Below are 23,529 nucleotides of genomic sequence, written 5' to 3'. Positions count from 1 at the left end.
TTCAAAACATACGCTTGCCGAAACCCGGGATCGAACCAGGGACCTTTAGATCTTCAGTCTAACGCTCTCCCAACTGAGCTATTTCGGCTCACACCTAAGTCCGCAGATTTGCGCGTCTTCGTTAACCTCTGAATCGCCGCCAATTTCACAGTCATCTTCGTCTGATAAGACATAGGGACGCTGAAAGGCGAGCAGCAGATGCAGTGAAGTACCACACACATTTCTTCTGATTCCATCATCGTAAGAAGCAAACATGTCGACTCGATTCATGTAATATTGACTTCGCTTTCTCTAGAAAACCTATGCTATATCGATGCCACGTGCAACTCGTGTGCAGAGAACGAGACACAAGAAGGAGTGAGCCTCTCTACCATGTGAGAGGCAGTATCTAGCAGATACACACGCTAAAACATTTGACTTGCGTTAGCTCATAAATTGCTACACGTAACTGTCTGCAAGCTAAAATGGACACATCTGCACTGCCCAGAGAGGCGACACTTGCACTCACACCTGGTGGACGGCAGTGTGACGAGGCGATGAGCTGTGGCTTCTGGGTGCCACTGTAGCGCTGCAGCCAATAATACTGCACATTGCCGGCGACCCACGTGTTTAGTAGTGACGCAACTGCTAGAATGCAGCTGAACGCCCATCTTTTGAGAGCTACAAAATTTCCGCAGTCGGCAGGACTCGAACCTACGCTCCCAGAGGGAATCTGATTTCAAGTCAGACGCCTTAACCACTCGGCCACGACTGCCGGTAGCAGTAGCGTCTTCCGACACGTGAAAGTGCACCTTTAGAAGCAATCCAATGGCAGAAAGCGGCGTGGCCTCACTCTTTTCTGTAGTGTTTCCATTGCCAGCACATTAGCCGTTACGAAAGTGTATTAATTTTCTCCTAGACATGGCGTTGAACCCAACACCCTTTGGTTGAAAATCAAACGCTCTACCGACTGAGCTATCGTACAGCTGTGTGGCATGCGAGTGATTCGCATGACGTAATTACTGGCTTATGGCTCCAATGGCGACTTCACCGACTTCCCACTGACGCTAGTTTTCTGTCGTCTTAAGTGGTCGACATACTTGCAAGTAGCTGCGAGATCTTAAGAAAAGAAACGCTGCACCATTGCTTTTTCCGCACTCGAATGACCGAATTGCGATTCTTAAAAAAGAGAGAAATGAATGTTGGCTCTGTCCAACGCTTCCAAGCACGTCTGTGTACTCACGAACTCGGCGTCGACGCGAGAAAATGACGGGAGCGCACTCGTGGGCCTGCGACGGCTTTCTGCAGTCCCAGCGTCAGTGAGAGGAGAACCGGTAGCCACAGTAAGCAGCAGCCGTCGCGACACTCAGTATTGTTAAACGGAAATTTTCGTCTTGTTGAAGATGGCGCCATCGGTTTGCAACCGCGTTCACGTGTGTGAAAATATTTGCTCCTCTTTACGCAAAATCGCACGCAGCCGGTAGGATTCGAACCTACGCTCCCAGAGGGAATCTAATTTCGAATCAGACGCCTTAACCACTCGGCCACGACTGCCCGTAGGTCGAGGTTCTCCGACACATGCAACTTCTGCGGTTTAAAGCTATGTGGCATCAGAAAACGGCGTAGCTGCATTCTTTTCCGTAGTGTTTCCACCGCTACCAGAGGAATCGCTACCAAAGTATTAAAATTTCCGCCCGAACAGGGACTTGAACCCTGGACCCTTAGGTTAAAAGCCTAATGCTCTACCGACTGAGCTATCCGGGCTCACACGACAGTAGAGAACATCCCACGATGCACAGCTGTACATTGACTCATGTCCTTCACAGCTGTGCTATCGCTGCATGGAGCTGTTACTAATTAAACGTCGCCTGAATGCTGTCTACAAACGTGTCGCGCTAAGCTCGTAGCAGACTATCGAAGAATGCTGACACACGATGCAAAAACAAACCGCAGCAGTCGTTAGGTCTCATACGTTGGAGTAGAGGATTTACGTGTTTTGTCGACACTCACTGAGTAATTGGAAATTTCACAAGCATTTCGAATGCAATGCTTCCCACGTTTTCGCTCATTTCACGGTTCCGTTGGAGACGTTCTTCACCTCCTGACACAAAAAAAGGAACGCAGTCGGTAGGACTTTTCGTATTTTCTTACTTCTCAGGGAGTTGCCTACTGTGTTCCTCTTACGGCAAGCACTAGACAACCTGAACAGTTACAGGATAGAGTCATTTTTGTTATCGGCTGTACCTACATCATCACAGACTCGGAGCAATTCCATTGGCATCAGCTTCAAAACATACGCTTGCCGAAACCCGGGATCGAACCAGGGACCTTTAGATCTTCAGTCTAACGCTCTCCCAACTGAGCTATTTCGGCTCACACCTAAGTCCGCAGATTTGCGCGTCTTCGTTAACCTCTGAATCGCCGCCAATTTCACAGTCATCTTCGTCTGATAAGACATAGGGACGCTGAAAGGCGAGCAGCAGATGCAGTGAAGTACCACACACATTTCTTCTGATTCCATCATCGTAAGAAGCAAACATGTCGACTCGATTCATGTAATATTGACTTCGCTTTCTCTAGAAAACCTATGCTATATCGATGCCACGTGCAACTCGTGTGCAGAGAACGAGACACAAGAAGGAGTGAGCCTCTCTACCATGTGAGAGGCAGTATCTAGCAGATACACACGCTAAAACATTTGACTTGCGTTAGCTCATAAATTGCTACACGTAACTGTCTGCAAGCTAAAATGGACACATCTGCACTGCCCAGAGAGGCGACACTTGCACTCACACCTGGTGGACGGCAGTGTGACGAGGCGATGAGCTGTGGCTTCTGGGTGCCACTGTAGCGCTGCAGCCAATAATACTGCACATTGCCGGCGACCCACGTGTTTAGTAGTGACGCAACTGCTAGAATGCAGCTGAACGCCCATCTTTTGAGAGCTACAAAATTTCCGCAGTCGGCAGGACTCGAACCTACGCTCCCAGAGGGAATCTGATTTCAAGTCAGACGCCTTAACCACTCGGCCACGACTGCCGGTAGCAGTAGCGTCTTCCGACACGTGAAAGTGCACCTTTAGAAGCAATCCAATGGCAGAAAGCGGCGTGGCCTCACTCTTTTCTGTAGTGTTTCCATTGCCAGCACATTAGCCGTTACGAAAGTGTATTAATTTTCTCCTAGACATGGCGTTGAACCCAACACCCTTTGGTTGAAAATCAAACGCTCTACCGACTGAGCTATCGTACAGCTGTGTGGCATGCGAGTGATTCGCATGACGTAATTACTGGCTTATGGCTCCAATGGCGACTTCACCGACTTCCCACTGACGCACCGCTGACGCTAGTTTTCTGTCGTCTTAAGTGGTCGACATACTTGCAAGTAGCTGCGAGATCTTAAGAAAAGAAACGCTGCACCATTGCTTTTTCCGCACTCGAATGACCGAATTGCGATTCTTAAAAAAGAGAGAAATGAATGTTGGCTCTGTCCAACGCTTCCAAGCACGTCTGTGTACTCACGAACTCGGCGTCGACGCGAGAAAATGACGGGAGCGCACTCGTGGGCCTGCGACGGCTTTCTGCAGTCCCAGCGTCAGTGAGAGGAGAACCGGTAGCCACAGTAAGCAGCAGCCGTCGCGACACTCAGTATTGTTAAACGGAAATTTTCGTCTTGTTGAAGATGGCGCCATCGGTTTGCAACCGCGTTCACGTGTGTGAAAATATTTGCTCCTCTTTACGCAAAATCGCACGCAGCCGGTAGGATTCGAACCTACGCTCCCAGAGGGAATCTAATTTCGAATCAGACGCCTTAACCACTCGGCCACGACTGCCCGTAGGTCGAGGTTCTCCGACACATGCAACTTCTGCGGTTTAAAGCTATGTGGCATCAGAAAACGGCGTAGCTGCATTCTTTTCCGTAGTGTTTCCACCGCTACCAGAGGAATCGCTACCAAAGTATTAAAATTTCCGCCCGAACAGGGACTTGAACCCTGGACCCTTAGGTTAAAAGCCTAATGCTCTACCGACTGAGCTATCCGGGCTCACACGACAGTAGAGAACATCCCACGATGCACAGCTGTACATTGACTCATGTCCTTCACAGCTGTGCTATCGCTGCATGGAGCTGTTACTAATTAAACGTCGCCTGAATGCTGTCTACAAACGTGTCGCGCTAAGCTCGTAGCAGACTATCGAAGAATGCTGACACACGATGCAAAAACAAACCGCAGCAGTCGTTAGGTCTCATACGTTGGAGTAGAGGATTTACGTGTTTTGTCGACACTCACTGAGTAATTGGAAATTTCACAAGCATTTCGAATGCAATGCTTCCCACGTTTTCGCTCATTTCACGGTTCCGTTGGAGACGTTCTTCACCTCCTGACACAAAAAAAGGAACGCAGTCGGTAGGACTTTTCGTATTTTCTTACTTCTCAGGGAGTTGCCTACTGTGTTCCTCTTACGGCAAGCACTAGACAACCTGAACAGTTACAGGATAGAGTCATTTTTGTTATCGGCTGTACCTACATCATCACAGACTCGGAGCAATTCCATTGGCATCAGCTTCAAAACATACGCTTGCCGAAACCCGGGATCGAACCAGGGACCTTTAGATCTTCAGTCTAACGCTCTCCCAACTGAGCTATTTCGGCTCACACCTAAGTCCGCAGATTTGCGCGTCTTCGTTAACCTCTGAATCGCCGCCAATTTCACAGTCATCTTCGTCTGATAAGACATAGGGACGCTGAAAGGCGAGCAGCAGATGCAGTGAAGTACCACACACATTTCTTCTGATTCCATCATCGTAAGAAGCAAACATGTCGACTCGATTCATGTAATATTGACTTCGCTTTCTCTAGAAAACCTATGCTATATCGATGCCACGTGCAACTCGTGTGCAGAGAACGAGACACAAGAAGGAGTGAGCCTCTCTACCATGTGAGAGGCAGTATCTAGCAGATACACACGCTAAAACATTTGACTTGCGTTAGCTCATAAATTGCTACACGTAACTGTCTGCAAGCTAAAATGGACACATCTGCACTGCCCAGAGAGGCGACACTTGCACTCACACCTGGTGGACGGCAGTGTGACGAGGCGATGAGCTGTGGCTTCTGGGTGCCACTGTAGCGCTGCAGCCAATAATACTGCACATTGCCGGCGACCCACGTGTTTAGTAGTGACGCAACTGCTAGAATGCAGCTGAACGCCCATCTTTTGAGAGCTACAAAATTTCCGCAGTCGGCAGGACTCGAACCTACGCTCCCAGAGGGAATCTGATTTCAAGTCAGACGCCTTAACCACTCGGCCACGACTGCCGGTAGCAGTAGCGTCTTCCGACACGTGAAAGTGCACCTTTAGAAGCAATCCAATGGCAGAAAGCGGCGTGGCCTCACTCTTTTCTGTAGTGTTTCCATTGCCAGCACATTAGCCGTTACGAAAGTGTATTAATTTTCTCCTAGACATGGCGTTGAACCCAACACCCTTTGGTTGAAAATCAAACGCTCTACCGACTGAGCTATCGTACAGCTGTGTGGCATGCGAGTGATTCGCATGACGTAATTACTGGCTTATGGCTCCAATGGCGACTTCACCGACTTCCCACTGACGCTAGTTTTCTGTCGTCTTAAGTGGTCGACATACTTGCAAGTAGCTGCGAGATCTTAAGAAAAGAAACGCTGCACCATTGCTTTTTCCGCACTCGAATGACCGAATTGCGATTCTTAAAAAAGAGAGAAATGAATGTTGGCTCTGTCCAACGCTTCCAAGCACGTCTGTGTACTCACGAACTCGGCGTCGACGCGAGAAAATGACGGGAGCGCACTCGTGGGCCTGCGACGGCTTTCTGCAGTCCCAGCGTCAGTGAGAGGAGAACCGGTAGCCACAGTAAGCAGCAGCCGTCGCGACACTCAGTATTGTTAAACGGAAATTTTCGTCTTGTTGAAGATGGCGCCATCGGTTTGCAACCGCGTTCACGTGTGTGAAAATATTTGCTCCTCTTTACGCAAAATCGCACGCAGCCGGTAGGATTCGAACCTACGCTCCCAGAGGGAATCTGATTTCGAGTCAGACGCCTTAACCACTCGGCCACGACTGCCCGTAGGTCGAAGTTCTCCGACACATGCAACTTCTACGGTTTAAAGCTATGTGGCATCAGAAAACGGCGTAGCTGCATTCTTTTCCGTAGTGTTTCCACCGCTACCAGAGGAATCGCTACCAAAGTATTAAAATTTCCGCCCGAACAGGGACTTGAACCCTGGACCCTTAGGTTAAAAGCCTAATGCTCTACCGACTGAGCTATCCGGGCTCACACGACAGTAGAGAACATCCCACGATGCACAGCTGTACATTGACTCATGTCCTTCACAGCTGTGCTATCGCTGCATGGAGCTGTTACTAATTAAACGTCGCCTGAATGCTGTCTACAAACGTGTCGCGCTAAGCTCGTAGCAGACTATCGAAGAATGCTGACACACGATGCAAAAACAAACCGCAGCAGTCGTTAGGTCTCATACGTTGGAGTAGAGGATTTACGTGTTTTGTCGACACTCACTGAGTAATTGGAAATTTCACAAGCATTTCGAATGCAATGCTTCCCACGTTTTCGCTCATTTCACGGTTCCGTTGGAGACGTTCTTCACCTCCTGACACAAAAAAAGGAACGCAGTCGGTAGGACTTTTCGTATTTTCTTACTTCTCAGGGAGTTGCCTACTGTGTTCCTCTTACGGCAAGCACTAGACAACCTGAACAGTTACAGGATAGAGTCATTTTTGTTATCGGCTGTACCTACATCATCACAGACTCGGAGCAATTCCATTGGCATCAGCTTCAAAACATACGCTTGCCGAAACCCGGGATCGAACCAGGGACCTTTAGATCTTCAGTCTAACGCTCTCCCAACTGAGCTATTTCGGCTCACACCTAAGTCCGCAGATTTGCGCGTCTTCGTTAACCTCTGAATCGCCGCCAATTTCACAGTCATCTTCGTCTGATAAGACATAGGGACGCTGAAAGGCGAGCAGCAGATGCAGTGAAGTACCACACACATTTCTTCTGATTCCATCATCGTAAGAAGCAAACATGTCGACTCGATTCATGTAATATTGACTTCGCTTTCTCTAGAAAACCTATGCTATATCGATGCCACGTGCAACTCGTGTGCAGAGAACGAGACACAAGAAGGAGTGAGCCTCTCTACCATGTGAGAGGCAGTATCTAGCAGATACACACGCTAAAACATTTGACTTGCGTTAGCTCATAAATTGCTACACGTAACTGTCTGCAAGCTAAAATGGACACATCTGCACTGCCCAGAGAGGCGACACTTGCACTCACACCTGGTGGACGGCAGTGTGACGAGGCGATGAGCTGTGGCTTCTGGGTGCCACTGTAGCGCTGCAGCCAATAATACTGCACATTGCCGGCGACCCACGTGTTTAGTAGTGACGCAACTGCTAGAATGCAGCTGAACGCCCATCTTTTGAGAGCTACAAAATTTCCGCAGTCGGCAGGACTCGAACCTACGCTCCCAGAGGGAATCTGATTTCAAGTCAGACGCCTTAACCACTCGGCCACGACTGCCGGTAGCAGTAGCGTCTTCCGACACGTGAAAGTGCACCTTTAGAAGCAATCCAATGGCAGAAAGCGGCGTGGCCTCACTCTTTTCTGTAGTGTTTCCATTGCCAGCACATTAGCCGTTACGAAAGTGTATTAATTTTCTCCTAGACATGGCGTTGAACCCAACACCCTTTGGTTGAAAATCAAACGCTCTACCGACTGAGCTATCGTACAGCTGTGTGGCATGCGAGTGATTCGCATGACGTAATTACTGGCTTATGGCTCCAATGGCGACTTCACCGACTTCCCACTGACGCACCGCTGACGCTAGTTTTCTGTCGTCTTAAGTGGTCGACATACTTGCAAGTAGCTGCGAGATCTTAAGAAAAGAAACGCTGCACCATTGCTTTTTCCGCACTCGAATGACCGAATTGCGATTCTTAAAAAAGAGAGAAATGAATGTTGGCTCTGTCCAACGCTTCCAAGCACGTCTGTGTACTCACGAACTCGGCGTCGACGCGAGAAAATGACGGGAGCGCACTCGTGGGCCTGCGACGGCTTTCTGCAGTCCCAGCGTCAGTGAGAGGAGAACCGGTAGCCACAGTAAGCAGCAGCCGTCGCGACACTCAGTATTGTTAAACGGAAATTTTCGTCTTGTTGAAGATGGCGCCATCGGTTTGCAACCGCGTTCACGTGTGTGAAAATATTTGCTCCTCTTTACGCAAAATCGCACGCAGCCGGTAGGATTCGAACCTACGCTCCCAGAGGGAATCTAATTTCGAATCAGACGCCTTAACCACTCGGCCACGACTGCCCGTAGGTCGAGGTTCTCCGACACATGCAACTTCTGCGGTTTAAAGCTATGTGGCATCAGAAAACGGCGTAGCTGCATTCTTTTCCGTAGTGTTTCCACCGCTACCAGAGGAATCGCTACCAAAGTATTAAAATTTCCGCCCGAACAGGGACTTGAACCCTGGACCCCTTAGGTTAAAAGCCTAATGCTCTACCGACTGAGCTATCCGGGCTCACACGACAGTAGAGAACATCCCACGATGCACAGCTGTACATTGACTCATGTCCTTCACAGCTGTGCTATCGCTGCATGGAGCTGTTACTAATTAAACGTCGCCTGAATGCTGTCTACAAACGTGTCGCGCTAAGCTCGTAGCAGACTATCGAAGAATGCTGACACACGATGCAAAAACAAACCGCAGCAGTCGTTAGGTCTCATACGTTGGAGTAGAGGATTTACGTGTTTTGTCGACACTCACTGAGTAATTGGAAATTTCACAAGCATTTCGAATGCAATGCTTCCCACGTTTTCGCTCATTTCACGGTTCCGTTGGAGACGTTCTTCACCTCCTGACACAAAAAAAGGAACGCAGTCGGTAGGACTTTTCGTATTTTCTTACTTCTCAGGGAGTTGCCTACTGTGTTCCTCTTACGGCAAGCACTAGACAACCTGAACAGTTACAGGATAGAGTCATTTTTGTTATCGGCTGTACCTACATCATCACAGACTCGGAGCAATTCCATTGGCATCAGCTTCAAAACATACGCTTGCCGAAACCCGGGATCGAACCAGGGACCTTTAGATCTTCAGTCTAACGCTCTCCCAACTGAGCTATTTCGGCTCACACCTAAGTCCGCAGATTTGCGCGTCTTCGTTAACCTCTGAATCGCCGCCAATTTCACAGTCATCTTCGTCTGATAAGACATAGGGACGCTGAAAGGCGAGCAGCAGATGCAGTGAAGTACCACACACATTTCTTCTGATTCCATCATCGTAAGAAGCAAACATGTCGACTCGATTCATGTAATATTGACTTCGCTTTCTCTAGAAAACCTATGCTATATCGATGCCACGTGCAACTCGTGTGCAGAGAACGAGACACAAGAAGGAGTGAGCCTCTCTACCATGTGAGAGGCAGTATCTAGCAGATACACACGCTAAAACATTTGACTTGCGTTAGCTCATAAATTGCTACACGTAACTGTCTGCAAGCTAAAATGGACACATCTGCACTGCCCAGAGAGGCGACACTTGCACTCACACCTGGTGGACGGCAGTGTGACGAGGCGATGAGCTGTGGCTTCTGGGTGCCACTGTAGCGCTGCAGCCAATAATACTGCACATTGCCGGCGACCCACGTGTTTAGTAGTGACGCAACTGCTAGAATGCAGCTGAACGCCCATCTTTTGAGAGCTACAAAATTTCCGCAGTCGGCAGGACTCGAACCTACGCTCCCAGAGGGAATCTGATTTCAAGTCAGACGCCTTAACCACTCGGCCACGACTGCCGGTAGCAGTAGCGTCTTCCGACACGTGAAAGTGCACCTTTAGAAGCAATCCAATGGCAGAAAGCGGCGTGGCCTCACTCTTTTCTGTAGTGTTTCCATTGCCAGCACATTAGCCGTTACGAAAGTGTATTAATTTTCTCCTAGACATGGCGTTGAACCCAACACCCTTTGGTTGAAAATCAAACGCTCTACCGACTGAGCTATCGTACAGCTGTACAGCCAATGTTTCACTACTGTGCCCCAGACATACACTCTCAGAAGTTTCTTTCTCACATTATGGACTGTGTTTGTACTGTTAGAATTCTCTTGACCAGAATTTTTTATGTCATCCTTTCTCCGTCCTGAATGGATTATTTTTGTATCTAGGTAGCAGAACTTAAATTCGTCTCCGTCGTTATCCCCAATAACACGCGATCTAGTGTATTCTTAAAAAAGAGAGAAATGAATGTTGGCTCTGTCCAACGCTTCCAAGCACGTCTGTGTACTCACGAACTCGGCGTCGACGCGAGAAAATGACGGGAGCGCACTCGTGGGCCTGCGACGGCTTTCTGCAGTCCCAGCGTCAGTGAGAGGAGAACCGGTAGCCACAGTAAGCAGCAGCCGTCGCGACACTCAGTATTGTTAAACGGAAATTTTCGTCTTGTTGAAGATGGCGCCATCGGTTTGCAACCGCGTTCACGTGTGTGAAAATATTTGCTCCTCTTTACGCAAAATCGCACGCAGCCGGTAGGATTCGAACCTACGCTCCCAGAGGGAATCTGATTTCGAGTCAGACGCCTTAACCACTCGGCCACGACTGCCCGTAGGTCGAAGTTCTCCGACACATGCAACTTCTACGGTTTAAAGCTATGTGGCATCAGAAAACGGCGTAGCTGCATTCTTTTCCGTAGTGTTTCCACCGCTACCAGAGGAATCGCTACCAAAGTATTAAAATTTCCGCCCGAACAGGGACTTGAACCCTGGACCCTTAGGTTAAAAGCCTAATGCTCTACCGACTGAGCTATCCGGGCTCACAAGACAGTAGAGAACATCCCACGATGCACAGCTGTACATTGACTCATGTCCTTCACAGCTGTGCTATCGCTGCATGGAGCTGTTACTAATTAAACGTCGCCTGAATGCTGTCTACAAACGTGTCGCGCTAAGCTCGTAGCAGACTATCGAAGAATGCTGACACACGATGCAAAAACAAACCGCAGCAGTCGTTAGGTCTCATACGTTGGAGTAGAGGATTTACGTGTTTTGTCGACACTCACTGAGTAATTGGAAATTTCACAAGCATTTCGAATGCAATGCTTCCCACGTTTTCGCTCATTTCACGGTTCCGTTGGAGACGTTCTTCACCTCCTGACACAAAAAAAGGAACGCAGTCGGTAGGACTTTTCGTATTTTCTTACTTCTCAGGGAGTTGCCTACTGTGTTCCTCTTACGGCAAGCACTAGACAACCTGAACAGTTACAGGATAGAGTCATTTTTGTTATCGGCTGTACCTACATCATCACAGACTCGGAGCAATTCCATTGGCATCAGCTTCAAAACATACGCTTGCCGAAACCCGGGATCGAACCAGGGACCTTTAGATCTTCAGTCTAACGCTCTCCCAACTGAGCTATTTCGGCTCACACCTAAGTCCGCAGATTTGCGCGTCTTCGTTAACCTCTGAATCGCCGCCAATTTCACAGTCATCTTCGTCTGATAAGACATAGGGACGCTGAAAGGCGAGCAGCAGATGCAGTGAAGTACCACACACATTTCTTCTGATTCCATCATCGTAAGAAGCAAACATGTCGACTCGATTCATGTAATATTGACTTCGCTTTCTCTAGAAAACCTATGCTATATCGATGCCACGTGCAACTCGTGTGCAGAGAACGAGACACAAGAAGGAGTGAGCCTCTCTACCATGTGAGAGGCAGTATCTAGCAGATACACACGCTAAAACATTTGACTTGCGTTAGCTCATAAATTGCTACACGTAACTGTCTGCAAGCTAAAATGGACACATCTGCACTGCCCAGAGAGGCGACACTTGCACTCACACCTGGTGGACGGCAGTGTGACGAGGCGATGAGCTGTGGCTTCTGGGTGCCACTGTAGCGCTGCAGCCAATAATACTGCACATTGCCGGCGACCCACGTGTTTAGTAGTGACGCAACTGCTAGAATGCAGCTGAACGCCCATCTTTTGAGAGCTACAAAATTTCCGCAGTCGGCAGGACTCGAACCTACGCTCCCAGAGGGAATCTGATTTCAAGTCAGACGCCTTAACCACTCGGCCACGACTGCCGGTAGCAGTAGCGTCTTCCGACACGTGAAAGTGCACCTTTAGAAGCAATCCAATGGCAGAAAGCGGCGTGGCCTCACTCTTTTCTGTAGTGTTTCCATTGCCAGCACATTAGCCGTTACGAAAGTGTATTAATTTTCTCCTAGACATGGCGTTGAACCCAACACCCTTTGGTTGAAAATCAAACGCTCTACCGACTGAGCTATCGTACAGCTGTGTGGCATGCGAGTGATTCGCATGACGTAATTACTGGCTTATGGCTCCAATGGCGACTTCACCGACTTCCCACTGACGCACCGCTGACGCTAGTTTTCTGTCGTCTTAAGTGGTCGACATACTTGCAAGTAGCTGCGAGATCTTAAGAAAAGAAACGCTGCACCATTGCTTTTTCCGCACTCGAATGACCGAATTGCGATTCTTAAAAAAGAGAGAAATGAATGTTGGCTCTGTCCAACGCTTCCAAGCACGTCTGTGTACTCACGAACTCGGCGTCGACGCGAGAAAATGACGGGAGCGCACTCGTGGGCCTGCGACGGCTTTCTGCAGTCCCAGCGTCAGTGAGAGGAGAACCGGTAGCCACAGTAAGCAGCAGCCGTCGCGACACTCAGTATTGTTAAACGGAAATTTTCGTCTTGTTGAAGATGGCGCCATCGGTTTGCAACCGCGTTCACGTGTGTGAAAATATTTGCTCCTCTTTACGCAAAATCGCACGCAGCCGGTAGGATTCGAACCTACGCTCCCAGAGGGAATCTGATTTCGAGTCAGACGCCTTAACCACTCGGCCACGACTGCCCGTAGGTCGAAGTTCTCCGACACATGCAACTTCTACGGTTTAAAGCTATGTGGCATCAGAAAACGGCGTAGCTGCATTCTTTTCCGTAGTGTTTCCACCGCTACCAGAGGAATCGCTACCAAAGTATTAAAATTTCCGCCCGAACAGGGACTTGAACCCTGGACCCTTAGGTTAAAAGCCTAATGCTCTACCGACTGAGCTATCCGGGCTCACACGACAGTAGAGAACATCCCACGATGCACAGCTGTACATTGACTCATGTCCTTCACAGCTGTGCTATCGCTGCATGGAGCTGTTACTAATTAAACGTCGCCTGAATGCTGTCTACAAACGTGTCGCGCTAAGCTCGTAGCAGACTATCGAAGAATGCTGACACACGATGCAAAAACAAACCGCAGCAGTCGTTAGGTCTCATACGTTGGAGTAGAGGATTTACGTGTTTTGTCGACACTCACTGAGTAATTGGAAATTTCACAAGCATTTCGAATGCAATGCTTCCCACGTTTTCGCTCATTTCACGGTTCCGTTGGAGACGTTCTTCACCTCCTGACACAAAAAAAGGAACGCAGTCGGTAGGACTTTTCGTATTTTCTTACTTCTCAGGGAGTTGCCTACTGTGTTCCTCTTACGGCAAGCACTAGACAACCTGAACAGTTACAGGATAGAGTCATTTTTGTTATCGGCTGTACCTACATCATCACAGACTCGGAGCAATTCCATTGGCATCAGCTTCAAAACATACGCTTGCCGAAACCCGGGATCGAACCAGGGACCTTTAGATCTTCAGTCTAACGCTCTCCCAACTGAGCTATTTCGGCTCACACCTAAGTCCGCAGATTTGCGCGTCTTCGTTAACCTCTGAATCGCCGCCAATTTCACAGTCATCTTCGTCTGATAAGACATAGGGACGCTGAAAGGCGAGCAGCAGATGCAGTGAAGTACCACACACATTTCTTCTGATTCCATCATCGTAAGAAGCAAACATGTCGACTCGATTCATGTAATATTGACTTCGCTTTCTCTAGAAAACCTATGCTATATCGATGCCACGTGCAACTCGTGTGCAGAGAACGAGACACAAGAAGGAGTGAGCCTCTCTACCATGTGAGAGGCAGTATCTAGCAGATACACACGCTAAAACATTTGACTTGCGTTAGCTCATAAATTGCTACACGTAACTGTCTGCAAGCTAAAATGGACACATCTGCACTGCCCAGAGAGGCGACACTTGCACTCACACCTGGTGGACGGCAGTGTGACGAGGCGATGAGCTGTGGCTTCTGGGTGCCACTGTAGCGCTGCAGCCAATAATACTGCACATTGCCGGCGACCCACGTGTTTAGTAGTGACGCAACTGCTAGAATGCAGCTGAACGCCCATCTTTTGAGAGCTACAAAATTTCCGCAGTCGGCAGGACTCGAACCTACGCTCCCAGAGGGAATCTGATTTCAAGTCAGACGCCTTAACCACTCGGCCACGACTGCCGGTAGCAGTAGCGTCTTCCGACACGTGAAAGTGCACCTTTAGAAGCAATCCAATGGCAGAAAGCGGCGTGGCCTCACTCTTTTCTGTAGTGTTTCCATTGCCAGCACATTAGCCGTTACGAAAGTGTATTAATTTTCTCCTAGACATGGCGTTGAACCCAACACCCTTTGGTTGAAAATCAAACGCTCTACCGACTGAGCTATCGTACAGCTGTGTGGCATGCGAGTGATTCGCATGACGTAATTACTGGCTTATGGCTCCAATGGCGACTTCACCGACTTCCCACTGACGCACCGCTGACGCTAGTTTTCTGTCGTCTTAAGTGGTCGACATACTTGCAAGTAGCTGCGAGATCTTAAGAAAAGAAACGCTGCACCATTGCTTTTTCCGCACTCGAATGACCGAATTGCGATTCTTAAAAAAGAGAGAAATGAATGTTGGCTCTGTCCAACGCTTCCAAGCACGTCTGTGTACTCACGAACTCGGCGTCGACGCGAGAAAATGACGGGAGCGCACTCGTGGGCCTGCGACGGCTTTCTGCAGTCCCAGCGTCAGTGAGAGGAGAACCGGTAGCCACAGTAAGCAGCAGCCGTCGCGACACTCAGTATTGTTAAACGGAAATTTTCGTCTTGTTGAAGATGGCGCCATCGGTTTGCAACCGCGTTCACGTGTGTGAAAATATTTGCTCCTCTTTACGCAAAATCGCACGCAGCCGGTAGGATTCGAACCTACGCTCCCAGAGGGAATCTGATTTCGAGTCAGACGCCTTAACCACTCGGCCACGACTGCCCGTAGGTCGAAGTTCTCCGACACATGCAACTTCTACGGTTTAAAGCTATGTGGCATCAGAAAACGGCGTAGCTGCATTCTTTTCCGTAGTGTTTCCACCGCTACCAGAGGAATCGCTACCAAAGTATTAAAATTTCCGCCCGAACAGGGACTTGAACCCTGGACCCTTAGGTTAAAAGCCTAATGCTCTACCGACTGAGCTATCCGGGCTCACACGACAGTAGAGAACATCCCACGATGCACAGCTGTACATTGACTCATGTCCTTCACAGCTGTGCTATCGCTGCATGGAGCTGTTACTAATTAAACGTCGCCTGAATGCTGTCTACAAACGTGTCGCGCTAAGCTCGTAGCAGACTATCGAAGAATGCTGACACACGATGCAAAAACAAACCGCAGCAGTCGTTAGGTCTCATACGTTGGAGTAGAGGATTTACGTGTTTTGTCGACACTCACTGAGTAATTGGAAATTTCACAAGCATTTCGAATGCAATGCTTCCCACGTTTTCGCTCATTTCACGGTTCCGTTGGAGACGTTCTTCACCTCCTGACACAAAAAAAGGAACGCAGTCGGTAGGACTTTTCGTATTTTCTTACTTCTCAGGGAGTTGCCTACTGTGTTCCTCTTACGGCAAGCACTAGACAACCTGAACAGTTACAGGATAGAGTCATTTTTGTTATCGGCTGTACCTACATCATCACAGACTCGGAGCAATTCCATTGGCATCAGCTTCAAAACATACGCTTGCCGAAACCCGGGATCGAACCAGGGACCTTTAGATCTTCAGTCTAACGCTCTCCCAACTGAGCTATTTCGGCTCACACCTAAGTCCGCAGATTTGCGCGTCTTCGTTAACCTCTGAATCGCCGCCAATTTCACAGTCATCTTCGTCTGATAAGACATAGGGACGCTGAAAGGCGAGCAGCAGATGCAGTGAAGTACCACACACATTTCTTCTGATTCCATCATCGTAAGAAGCAAACATGTCGACTCGATTCATGTAATATTGACTTCGCTTTCTCTAGAAAACCTATGCTATATCGATGCCACGTGCAACTCGTGTGCAGAGAACGAGACACAAGAAGGAGTGAGCCTCTCTACCATGTGAGAGGCAGTATCTAGCAGATACACACGCTAAAACATTTGACTTGCGTTAGCTCATAAATTGCTACACGTAACTGTCTGCAAGCTAAAATGGACACATCTGCACTGCCCAGAGAGGCGACACTTGCACTCACACCTGGTGGACGGCAGTGTGACGAGGCGATGAGCTGTGGCTTCTGGGTGCCACTGTAGCGCTGCAGCCAATAATACTGCACATTGCCGGCGACCCACGTGTTTAGTAGTGACGCAACTGCTAGAATGCAGCTGAACGCCCATCTTTTGAGAGCTACAAAATTTCCGCAGTCGGCAGGACTCGAACCTACGCTCCCAGAGGGAATCTGATTTCAAGTCAGACGCCTTAACCACTCGGCCACGACTGCCGGTAGCAGTAGCGTCTTCCGACACGTGAAAGTGCACCTTTAGAAGCAATCCAATGGCAGAAAGCGGCGTGGCCTCACTCTTTTCTGTAGTGTTTCCATTGCCAGCACATTAGCCGTTACGAAAGTGTATTAATTTTCTCCTAGACATGGCGTTGAACCCAACACCCTTTGGTTGAAAATCAAACGCTCTACCGACTGAGCTATCGTACAGCTGTGTGGCATGCGAGTGATTCGCATGACGTAATTACTGGCTTATGGCTCCAATGGCGACTTCACCGACTTCCCACTGACGCACCGCTGACGCTAGTTTTCTGTCGTCTTAAGTGGTCGACATACTTGCAAGTAGCTGCGAGATCTTAAGAAAAGAAACGCTGCACCATTGCTTTTTCCGCACTCGAATGACCGAATTGCGATTCTTAAAAAAGAGAGAAATGAATGTTGGCTCTGTCCAACGCTTCCAAGCACGTCTGTGTACTCACGAACTCGGCGTCGACGCGAGAAAATGACGGGAGCGCACTCGTGGGCCTGCGACGGCTTTCTGCAGTCCCAGCGTCAGTGAGAGGAGAACCGGTAGCCACAGTAAGCAGCAGCCGTCGCGACACTCAGTATTGTTAAACGGAAATTTTCGTCTTGTTGAAGATGGCGCCATCGGTTTGCAACCGCGTTCACGTGTGTGAAAATATTTGCTCCTCTTTACGCAAAATCGCACGCAGCCGGTAGGATTCGAACCTACGCTCCCAGAGGGAATCTGATTTCGAGTCAGACGCCTTAACCACTCGGCCACGACTGCCCGTAGGTCGAAGTTCTCCGACACATGCAACTTCTACGGTTTAAAGCTATGTGGCATCAGAAAACGGCGTAGCTGCATTCTTTTCCGTAGTGTTTCCACCGCTACCAGAGGAATCGCTACCAAAGTATTAAAATTTCCGCCCGAACAGGGACTTGAACCCTGGACCCTTAGGTTAAAAGCCTAATGCTCTACCGACTGAGCTATCCGGGCTCACACGACAGTAGAGAACATCCCACGATGCACAGCTGTACATTGACTCATGTCCTTCACAGCTGTGCTATCGCTGCATGGAGCTGTTACTAATTAAACGTCGCCTGAATGCTGTCTACAAACGTGTCGCGCTAAGCTCGTAGCAGACTATCGAAGAATGCTGACACACGATGCAAAAACAAACCGCAGCAGTCGTTAGGTCTCATACGTTGGAGTAGAGGATTTACGTGTTTTGTCGACACTCACTGAGTAATTGGAAATTTCACAAGCATTTCGAATGCAATGCTTCCCACGTTTTCGCTCATTTCACGGTTCCGTTGGAGACGTTCTTCACCTCCTGACACAAAAAAAGGAACGCAGTCGGTAGGACTTTTCGTATTTTCTTACTTCTCAGGGAGTTGCCTACTGTGTTCCTCTTACGGCAAGCACTAGACAACCTGAACAGTTACAGGATAGAGTCATTTTTGTTATCGGCTGTACCTACATCATCACAGACTCGGAGCAATTCCATTGGCATCAGCTTCAAAACATACGCTTGCCGAAACCCGGGATCGAACCAGGGACCTTTAGATCTTCAGTCTAACGCTCTCCCAACTGAGCTATTTCGGCTCACACCTAAGTCCGCAGATTTGCGCGTCTTCGTTAACCTCTGAATCGCCGCCAATTTCACAGTCATCTTCGTCTGATAAGACATAGGGACGCTGAAAGGCGAGCAGCAGATGCAGTGAAGTACCACACACATTTCTTCTGATTCCATCATCGTAAGAAGCAAACATGTCGACTCGATTCATGTAATATTGACTTCGCTTTCTCTAGAAAACCTATGCTATATCGATGCCACGTGCAACTCGTGTGCAGAGAACGAGACACAAGAAGGAGTGAGCCTCTCTACCATGTGAGAGGCAGTATCTAGCAGATACACACGCTAAAACATTTGACTTGCGTTAGCTCATAAATTGCTACACGTAACTGTCTGCAAGCTAAAATGGACACATCTGCACTGCCCAGAGAGGCGACACTTGCACTCACACCTGGTGGACGGCAGTGTGACGAGGCGATGAGCTGTGGCTTCTGGGTGCCACTGTAGCGCTGCAGCCAATAATACTGCACATTGCCGGCGACCCACGTGTTTAGTAGTGACGCAACTGCTAGAATGCAGCTGAACGCCCATCTTTTGAGAGCTACAAAATTTCCGCAGTCGGCAGGACTCGAACCTACGCTCCCAGAGGGAATCTGATTTCAAGTCAGACGCCTTAACCACTCGGCCACGACTGCCGGTAGCAGTAGCGTCTTCCGACACGTGAAAGTGCACCTTTAGAAGCAATCCAATGGCAGAAAGCGGCGTGGCCTCACTCTTTTCTGTAGTGTTTCCATTGCCAGCACATTAGCCGTTACGAAAGTGTATTAATTTTCTCCTAGACATGGCGTTGAACCCAACACCCTTTGGTTGAAAATCAAACGCTCTACCGACTGAGCTATCGTACAGCTGTGTGGCATGCGAGTGATTCGCATGACGTAATTACTGGCTTATGGCTCCAATGGCGACTTCACCGACTTCCCACTGACGCACCGCTGACGCTAGTTTTCTGTCGTCTTAAGTGGTCGACATACTTGCAAGTAGCTGCGAGATCTTAAGAAAAGAAACGCTGCACCATTGCTTTTTCCGCACTCGAATGACCGAATTGCGATTCTTAAAAAAGAGAGAAATGAATGTTGGCTCTGTCCAACGCTTCCAAGCACGTCTGTGTACTCACGAACTCGGCGTCGACGCGAGAAAATGACGGGAGCGCACTCGTGGGCCTGCGACGGCTTTCTGCAGTCCCAGCGTCAGTGAGAGGAGAACCGGTAGCCACAGTAAGCAGCAGCCGTCGCGACACTCAGTATTGTTAAACGGAAATTTTCGTCTTGTTGAAGATGGCGCCATCGGTTTGCAACCGCGTTCACGTGTGTGAAAATATTTGCTCCTCTTTACGCAAAATCGCACGCAGCCGGTAGGATTCGAACCTACGCTCCCAGAGGGAATCTGATTTCGAGTCAGACGCCTTAACCACTCGGCCACGACTGCCCGTAGGTCGAAGTTCTCCGACACATGCAACTTCTACGGTTTAAAGCTATGTGGCATCAGAAAACGGCGTAGCTGCATTCTTTTCCGTAGTGTTTCCACCGCTACCAGAGGAATCGCTACCAAAGTATTAAAATTTCCGCCCGAACAGGGACTTGAACCCTGGACCCTTAGGTTAAAAGCCTAATGCTCTACCGACTGAGCTATCCGGGCTCACACGACAGTAGAGAACATCCCACGATGCACAGCTGTACATTGACTCATGTCCTTCACAGCTGTGCTATCGCTGCATGGAGCTGTTACTAATTAAACGTCGCCTGAATGCTGTCTACAAACGTGTCGCGCTAAGCTCGTAGCAGACTATCGAAGAATGCTGACACACGATGCAAAAACAAACCGCAGCAGTCGTTAGGTCTCATACGTTGGAGTAGAGGATTTACGTGTTTTGTCGACACTCACTGAGTAATTGGAAATTTCACAAGCATTTCGAATGCAATGCTTCCCACGTTTTCGCTCATTTCACGGTTCCGTTGGAGACGTTCTTCACCTCCTGACACAAAAAAAGGAACGCAGTCGGTAGGACTTTTCGTATTTTCTTACTTCTCAGGGAGTTGCCTACTGTGTTCCTCTTACGGCAAGCACTAGACAACCTGAACAGTTACAGGATAGAGTCATTTTTGTTATCGGCTGTACCTACATCATCACAGACTCGGAGCAATTCCATTGGCATCAGCTTCAAAACATACGCTTGCCGAAACCCGGGATCGAACCAGGGACCTTTAGATCTTCAGTCTAACGCTCTCCCAACTGAGCTATTTCGGCTCACACCTAAGTCCGCAGATTTGCGCGTCTTCGTTAACCTCTGAATCGCCGCCAATTTCACAGTCATCTTCGTCTGATAAGACATAGGGACGCTGAAAGGCGAGCAGCAGATGCAGTGAAGTACCACACACATTTCTTCTGATTCCATCATCGTAAGAAGCAAACATGTCGACTCGATTCATGTAATATTGACTTCGCTTTCTCTAGAAAACCTATGCTATATCGATGCCACGTGCAACTCGTGTGCAGAGAACGAGACACAAGAAGGAGTGAGCCTCTCTACCATGTGAGAGGCAGTATCTAGCAGATACACACGCTAAAACATTTGACTTGCGTTAGCTCATAAATTGCTACACGTAACTGTCTGCAAGCTAAAATGGACACATCTGCACTGCCCAGAGAGGCGACACTTGCACTCACACCTGGTGGACGGCAGTGTGACGAGGCGATGAGCTGTGGCTTCTGGGTGCCACTGTAGCGCTGCAGCCAATAATACTGCACATTGCCGGCGACCCACGTGTTTAGTAGTGACGCAACTGCTAGAATGCAGCTGAACGCCCATCTTTTGAGAGCTACAAAATTTCCGCAGTCGGCAGGACTCGAACCTACGCTCCCAGAGGGAATCTGATTTCAAGTCAGACGCCTTAACCACTCGGCCACGACTGCCGGTAGCAGTAGCGTCTTCCGACACGTGAAAGTGCACCTTTAGAAGCAATCCAATGGCAGAAAGCGGCGTGGCCTCACTCTTTTCTGTAGTGTTTCCATTGCCAGCACATTAGCCGTTACGAAAGTGTATTAATTTTCTCCTAGACATGGCGTTGAACCCAACACCCTTTGGTTGAAAATCAAACGCTCTACCGACTGAGCTATCGTACAGCTGTGTGGCATGCGAGTGATTCGCATGACGTAATTACTGGCTTATGGCTCCAATGGCGACTTCACCGACTTCCCACTGACGCACCGCTGACGCTAGTTTTCTGTCGTCTTAAGTGGTCGACATACTTGCAAGTAGCTGCGAGATCTTAAGAAAAGAAACGCTGCACCATTGCTTTTTCCGCACTCGAATGACCGAATTGCGATTCTTAAAAAAGAGAGAAATGAATGTTGGCTCTGTCCAACGCTTCCAAGCACGTCTGTGTACTCACGAACTCGGCGTCGACGCGAGAAAATGACGGGAGCGCACTCGTGGGCCTGCGACGGCTTTCTGCAGTCCCAGCGTCAGTGAGAGGAGAACCGGTAGCCACAGTAAGCAGCAGCCGTCGCGACACTCAGTATTGTTAAACGGAAATTTTCGTCTTGTTGAAGATGGCGCCATCGGTTTGCAACCGCGTTCACGTGTGTGAAAATATTTGCTCCTCTTTACGCAAAATCGCACGCAGCCGGTAGGATTCGAACCTACGCTCCCAGAGGGAATCTGATTTCGAGTCAGACGCCTTAACCACTCGGCCACGACTGCCCGTAGGTCGAAGTTCTCCGACACATGCAACTTCTACGGTTTAAAGCTATGTGGCATCAGAAAACGGCGTAGCTGCATTCTTTTCCGTAGTGTTTCCACCGCTACCAGAGGAATCGCTACCAAAGTATTAAAATTTCCGCCCGAACAGGGACTTGAACCCTGGACCCTTAGGTTAAAAGCCTAATGCTCTACCGACTGAGCTATCCGGGCTCACACGACAGTAGAGAACATCCCACGATGCACAGCTGTACATTGACTCATGTCCTTCACAGCTGTGCTATCGCTGCATGGAGCTGTTACTAATTAAACGTCGCCTGAATGCTGTCTACAAACGTGTCGCGCTAAGCTCGTAGCAGACTATCGAAGAATGCTGACACACGATGCAAAAACAAACCGCAGCAGTCGTTAGGTCTCATACGTTGGAGTAGAGGATTTACGTGTTTTGTCGACACTCACTGAGTAATTGGAAATTTCACAAGCATTTCGAATGCAATGCTTCCCACGTTTTCGCTCATTTCACGGTTCCGTTGGAGACGTTCTTCACCTCCTGACACAAAAAAAGGAACGCAGTCGGTAGGACTTTTCGTATTTTCTTACTTCTCAGGGAGTTGCCTACTGTGTTCCTCTTACGGCAAGCACTAGACAACCTGAACAGTTACAGGATAGAGTCATTTTTGTTATCGGCTGTACCTACATCATCACAGACTCGGAGCAATTCCATTGGCATCAGCTTCAAAACATACGCTTGCCGAAACCCGGGATCGAACCAGGGACCTTTAGATCTTCAGTCTAACGCTCTCCCAACTGAGCTATTTCGGCTCACACCTAAGTCCGCAGATTTGCGCGTCTTCGTTAACCTCTGAATCGCCGCCAATTTCACAGTCATCTTCGTCTGATAAGACATAGGGACGCTGAAAGGCGAGCAGCAGATGCAGTGAAGTACCACACACATTTCTTCTGATTCCATCATCGTAAGAAGCAAACATGTCGACTCGATTCATGTAATATTGACTTCGCTTTCTCTAGAAAACCTATGCTATATCGATGCCACGTGCAACTCGTGTGCAGAGAACGAGACACAAGAAGGAGTGAGCCTCTCTACCATGTGAGAGGCAGTATCTAGCAGATACACACGCTAAAACATTTGACTTGCGTTAGCTCATAAATTGCTACACGTAACTGTCTGCAAGCTAAAATGGACACATCTGCACTGCCCAGAGAGGCGACACTTGCACTCACACCTGGTGGACGGCAGTGTGACGAGGCGATGAGCTGTGGCTTCTGGGTGCCACTGTAGCGCTGCAGCCAATAATACTGCACATTGCCGGCGACCCACGTGTTTAGTAGTGACGCAACTGCTAGAATGCAGCTGAACGCCCATCTTTTGAGAGCTACAAAATTTCCGCAGTCGGCAGGACTCGAACCTACGCTCCCAGAGGGAATCTGATTTCAAGTCAGACGCCTTAACCACTCGGCCACGACTGCCGGTAGCAGTAGCGTCTTCCGACACGTGAAAGTGCA

The 23,529-nt window shown here is 48.9% G+C and overlaps 42 non-coding genes across 42 annotated transcripts; all 42 read right to left on the bottom strand.

Moving 5' to 3' along the window:
- Positions 1–15: 15 nt before the first annotated feature.
- Trnaf-gaa (transfer RNA phenylalanine (anticodon GAA)) lies at positions 16–88 on the bottom strand. Its single transcript has one exon. It is a non-coding gene; the product is annotated as a tRNA-Phe (tRNA).
- Positions 89–672: 584 nt separating this feature from the next.
- Trnas-uga (transfer RNA serine (anticodon UGA)) lies at positions 673–754 on the bottom strand. Its single transcript has one exon. It is a non-coding gene; the product is annotated as a tRNA-Ser (tRNA).
- Positions 755–1,451: 697 nt separating this feature from the next.
- Trnas-cga (transfer RNA serine (anticodon CGA)) lies at positions 1,452–1,533 on the bottom strand. The gene has a single exon. It is a non-coding gene; the product is annotated as a tRNA-Ser (tRNA).
- A 137-nt stretch (positions 1,534–1,670) lies between these two features.
- Trnak-uuu (transfer RNA lysine (anticodon UUU)) lies at positions 1,671–1,743 on the bottom strand. The gene has a single exon. It is a non-coding gene; the product is annotated as a tRNA-Lys (tRNA).
- A 536-nt stretch (positions 1,744–2,279) lies between these two features.
- Positions 2,280–2,352, bottom strand: Trnaf-gaa (transfer RNA phenylalanine (anticodon GAA)). Its single transcript has one exon. It is a non-coding gene; the product is annotated as a tRNA-Phe (tRNA).
- A 584-nt stretch (positions 2,353–2,936) lies between these two features.
- On the bottom strand, positions 2,937–3,018 carry Trnas-uga (transfer RNA serine (anticodon UGA)). Its single transcript has one exon. It is a non-coding gene; the product is annotated as a tRNA-Ser (tRNA).
- Positions 3,019–3,726: 708 nt separating this feature from the next.
- Positions 3,727–3,808, bottom strand: Trnas-cga (transfer RNA serine (anticodon CGA)). Its single transcript has one exon. It is a non-coding gene; the product is annotated as a tRNA-Ser (tRNA).
- A 137-nt stretch (positions 3,809–3,945) lies between these two features.
- On the bottom strand, positions 3,946–4,018 carry Trnak-uuu (transfer RNA lysine (anticodon UUU)). The gene has a single exon. It is a non-coding gene; the product is annotated as a tRNA-Lys (tRNA).
- A 536-nt stretch (positions 4,019–4,554) lies between these two features.
- Positions 4,555–4,627, bottom strand: Trnaf-gaa (transfer RNA phenylalanine (anticodon GAA)). Its single transcript has one exon. It is a non-coding gene; the product is annotated as a tRNA-Phe (tRNA).
- Positions 4,628–5,211: 584 nt separating this feature from the next.
- Positions 5,212–5,293, bottom strand: Trnas-uga (transfer RNA serine (anticodon UGA)). Its single transcript has one exon. It is a non-coding gene; the product is annotated as a tRNA-Ser (tRNA).
- Positions 5,294–5,990: 697 nt separating this feature from the next.
- Trnas-cga (transfer RNA serine (anticodon CGA)) lies at positions 5,991–6,072 on the bottom strand. The gene has a single exon. It is a non-coding gene; the product is annotated as a tRNA-Ser (tRNA).
- A 137-nt stretch (positions 6,073–6,209) lies between these two features.
- Trnak-uuu (transfer RNA lysine (anticodon UUU)) lies at positions 6,210–6,282 on the bottom strand. The gene has a single exon. It is a non-coding gene; the product is annotated as a tRNA-Lys (tRNA).
- Positions 6,283–6,818: 536 nt separating this feature from the next.
- Trnaf-gaa (transfer RNA phenylalanine (anticodon GAA)) lies at positions 6,819–6,891 on the bottom strand. The gene has a single exon. It is a non-coding gene; the product is annotated as a tRNA-Phe (tRNA).
- A 584-nt stretch (positions 6,892–7,475) lies between these two features.
- Positions 7,476–7,557, bottom strand: Trnas-uga (transfer RNA serine (anticodon UGA)). The gene has a single exon. It is a non-coding gene; the product is annotated as a tRNA-Ser (tRNA).
- A 708-nt stretch (positions 7,558–8,265) lies between these two features.
- Positions 8,266–8,347, bottom strand: Trnas-cga (transfer RNA serine (anticodon CGA)). The gene has a single exon. It is a non-coding gene; the product is annotated as a tRNA-Ser (tRNA).
- A 137-nt stretch (positions 8,348–8,484) lies between these two features.
- Positions 8,485–8,558, bottom strand: Trnak-uuu (transfer RNA lysine (anticodon UUU)). The gene has a single exon. It is a non-coding gene; the product is annotated as a tRNA-Lys (tRNA).
- A 536-nt stretch (positions 8,559–9,094) lies between these two features.
- On the bottom strand, positions 9,095–9,167 carry Trnaf-gaa (transfer RNA phenylalanine (anticodon GAA)). Its single transcript has one exon. It is a non-coding gene; the product is annotated as a tRNA-Phe (tRNA).
- Positions 9,168–9,751: 584 nt separating this feature from the next.
- On the bottom strand, positions 9,752–9,833 carry Trnas-uga (transfer RNA serine (anticodon UGA)). The gene has a single exon. It is a non-coding gene; the product is annotated as a tRNA-Ser (tRNA).
- A 718-nt stretch (positions 9,834–10,551) lies between these two features.
- Trnas-cga (transfer RNA serine (anticodon CGA)) lies at positions 10,552–10,633 on the bottom strand. Its single transcript has one exon. It is a non-coding gene; the product is annotated as a tRNA-Ser (tRNA).
- A 137-nt stretch (positions 10,634–10,770) lies between these two features.
- On the bottom strand, positions 10,771–10,843 carry Trnak-uuu (transfer RNA lysine (anticodon UUU)). Its single transcript has one exon. It is a non-coding gene; the product is annotated as a tRNA-Lys (tRNA).
- A 536-nt stretch (positions 10,844–11,379) lies between these two features.
- Positions 11,380–11,452, bottom strand: Trnaf-gaa (transfer RNA phenylalanine (anticodon GAA)). The gene has a single exon. It is a non-coding gene; the product is annotated as a tRNA-Phe (tRNA).
- Positions 11,453–12,036: 584 nt separating this feature from the next.
- Trnas-uga (transfer RNA serine (anticodon UGA)) lies at positions 12,037–12,118 on the bottom strand. Its single transcript has one exon. It is a non-coding gene; the product is annotated as a tRNA-Ser (tRNA).
- Positions 12,119–12,826: 708 nt separating this feature from the next.
- On the bottom strand, positions 12,827–12,908 carry Trnas-cga (transfer RNA serine (anticodon CGA)). The gene has a single exon. It is a non-coding gene; the product is annotated as a tRNA-Ser (tRNA).
- A 137-nt stretch (positions 12,909–13,045) lies between these two features.
- Trnak-uuu (transfer RNA lysine (anticodon UUU)) lies at positions 13,046–13,118 on the bottom strand. The gene has a single exon. It is a non-coding gene; the product is annotated as a tRNA-Lys (tRNA).
- Positions 13,119–13,654: 536 nt separating this feature from the next.
- Trnaf-gaa (transfer RNA phenylalanine (anticodon GAA)) lies at positions 13,655–13,727 on the bottom strand. The gene has a single exon. It is a non-coding gene; the product is annotated as a tRNA-Phe (tRNA).
- A 584-nt stretch (positions 13,728–14,311) lies between these two features.
- On the bottom strand, positions 14,312–14,393 carry Trnas-uga (transfer RNA serine (anticodon UGA)). Its single transcript has one exon. It is a non-coding gene; the product is annotated as a tRNA-Ser (tRNA).
- A 708-nt stretch (positions 14,394–15,101) lies between these two features.
- On the bottom strand, positions 15,102–15,183 carry Trnas-cga (transfer RNA serine (anticodon CGA)). The gene has a single exon. It is a non-coding gene; the product is annotated as a tRNA-Ser (tRNA).
- Positions 15,184–15,320: 137 nt separating this feature from the next.
- Trnak-uuu (transfer RNA lysine (anticodon UUU)) lies at positions 15,321–15,393 on the bottom strand. Its single transcript has one exon. It is a non-coding gene; the product is annotated as a tRNA-Lys (tRNA).
- Positions 15,394–15,929: 536 nt separating this feature from the next.
- Trnaf-gaa (transfer RNA phenylalanine (anticodon GAA)) lies at positions 15,930–16,002 on the bottom strand. The gene has a single exon. It is a non-coding gene; the product is annotated as a tRNA-Phe (tRNA).
- Positions 16,003–16,586: 584 nt separating this feature from the next.
- Trnas-uga (transfer RNA serine (anticodon UGA)) lies at positions 16,587–16,668 on the bottom strand. The gene has a single exon. It is a non-coding gene; the product is annotated as a tRNA-Ser (tRNA).
- A 708-nt stretch (positions 16,669–17,376) lies between these two features.
- Trnas-cga (transfer RNA serine (anticodon CGA)) lies at positions 17,377–17,458 on the bottom strand. The gene has a single exon. It is a non-coding gene; the product is annotated as a tRNA-Ser (tRNA).
- A 137-nt stretch (positions 17,459–17,595) lies between these two features.
- Positions 17,596–17,668, bottom strand: Trnak-uuu (transfer RNA lysine (anticodon UUU)). The gene has a single exon. It is a non-coding gene; the product is annotated as a tRNA-Lys (tRNA).
- Positions 17,669–18,204: 536 nt separating this feature from the next.
- Positions 18,205–18,277, bottom strand: Trnaf-gaa (transfer RNA phenylalanine (anticodon GAA)). Its single transcript has one exon. It is a non-coding gene; the product is annotated as a tRNA-Phe (tRNA).
- A 584-nt stretch (positions 18,278–18,861) lies between these two features.
- Trnas-uga (transfer RNA serine (anticodon UGA)) lies at positions 18,862–18,943 on the bottom strand. The gene has a single exon. It is a non-coding gene; the product is annotated as a tRNA-Ser (tRNA).
- A 708-nt stretch (positions 18,944–19,651) lies between these two features.
- Positions 19,652–19,733, bottom strand: Trnas-cga (transfer RNA serine (anticodon CGA)). The gene has a single exon. It is a non-coding gene; the product is annotated as a tRNA-Ser (tRNA).
- A 137-nt stretch (positions 19,734–19,870) lies between these two features.
- On the bottom strand, positions 19,871–19,943 carry Trnak-uuu (transfer RNA lysine (anticodon UUU)). The gene has a single exon. It is a non-coding gene; the product is annotated as a tRNA-Lys (tRNA).
- A 536-nt stretch (positions 19,944–20,479) lies between these two features.
- On the bottom strand, positions 20,480–20,552 carry Trnaf-gaa (transfer RNA phenylalanine (anticodon GAA)). Its single transcript has one exon. It is a non-coding gene; the product is annotated as a tRNA-Phe (tRNA).
- Positions 20,553–21,136: 584 nt separating this feature from the next.
- Positions 21,137–21,218, bottom strand: Trnas-uga (transfer RNA serine (anticodon UGA)). The gene has a single exon. It is a non-coding gene; the product is annotated as a tRNA-Ser (tRNA).
- Positions 21,219–21,926: 708 nt separating this feature from the next.
- On the bottom strand, positions 21,927–22,008 carry Trnas-cga (transfer RNA serine (anticodon CGA)). Its single transcript has one exon. It is a non-coding gene; the product is annotated as a tRNA-Ser (tRNA).
- A 137-nt stretch (positions 22,009–22,145) lies between these two features.
- Positions 22,146–22,218, bottom strand: Trnak-uuu (transfer RNA lysine (anticodon UUU)). Its single transcript has one exon. It is a non-coding gene; the product is annotated as a tRNA-Lys (tRNA).
- A 536-nt stretch (positions 22,219–22,754) lies between these two features.
- Positions 22,755–22,827, bottom strand: Trnaf-gaa (transfer RNA phenylalanine (anticodon GAA)). Its single transcript has one exon. It is a non-coding gene; the product is annotated as a tRNA-Phe (tRNA).
- Positions 22,828–23,411: 584 nt separating this feature from the next.
- Positions 23,412–23,493, bottom strand: Trnas-uga (transfer RNA serine (anticodon UGA)). The gene has a single exon. It is a non-coding gene; the product is annotated as a tRNA-Ser (tRNA).
- Positions 23,494–23,529: the final 36 nt, after the last annotated feature.

The sequence above is a fragment of the Schistocerca gregaria genome, unplaced genomic scaffold, assembly GCF_023897955.1.
Source record: "Schistocerca gregaria isolate iqSchGreg1 unplaced genomic scaffold, iqSchGreg1.2 ptg001165l, whole genome shotgun sequence".
Classification (NCBI taxonomy): Eukaryota; Metazoa; Arthropoda; class Insecta; order Orthoptera; family Acrididae; genus Schistocerca; species Schistocerca gregaria.
Note: the sequence above shows the minus strand (reverse complement) of the source record. Positions and strands in the feature narration are given on the sequence as shown.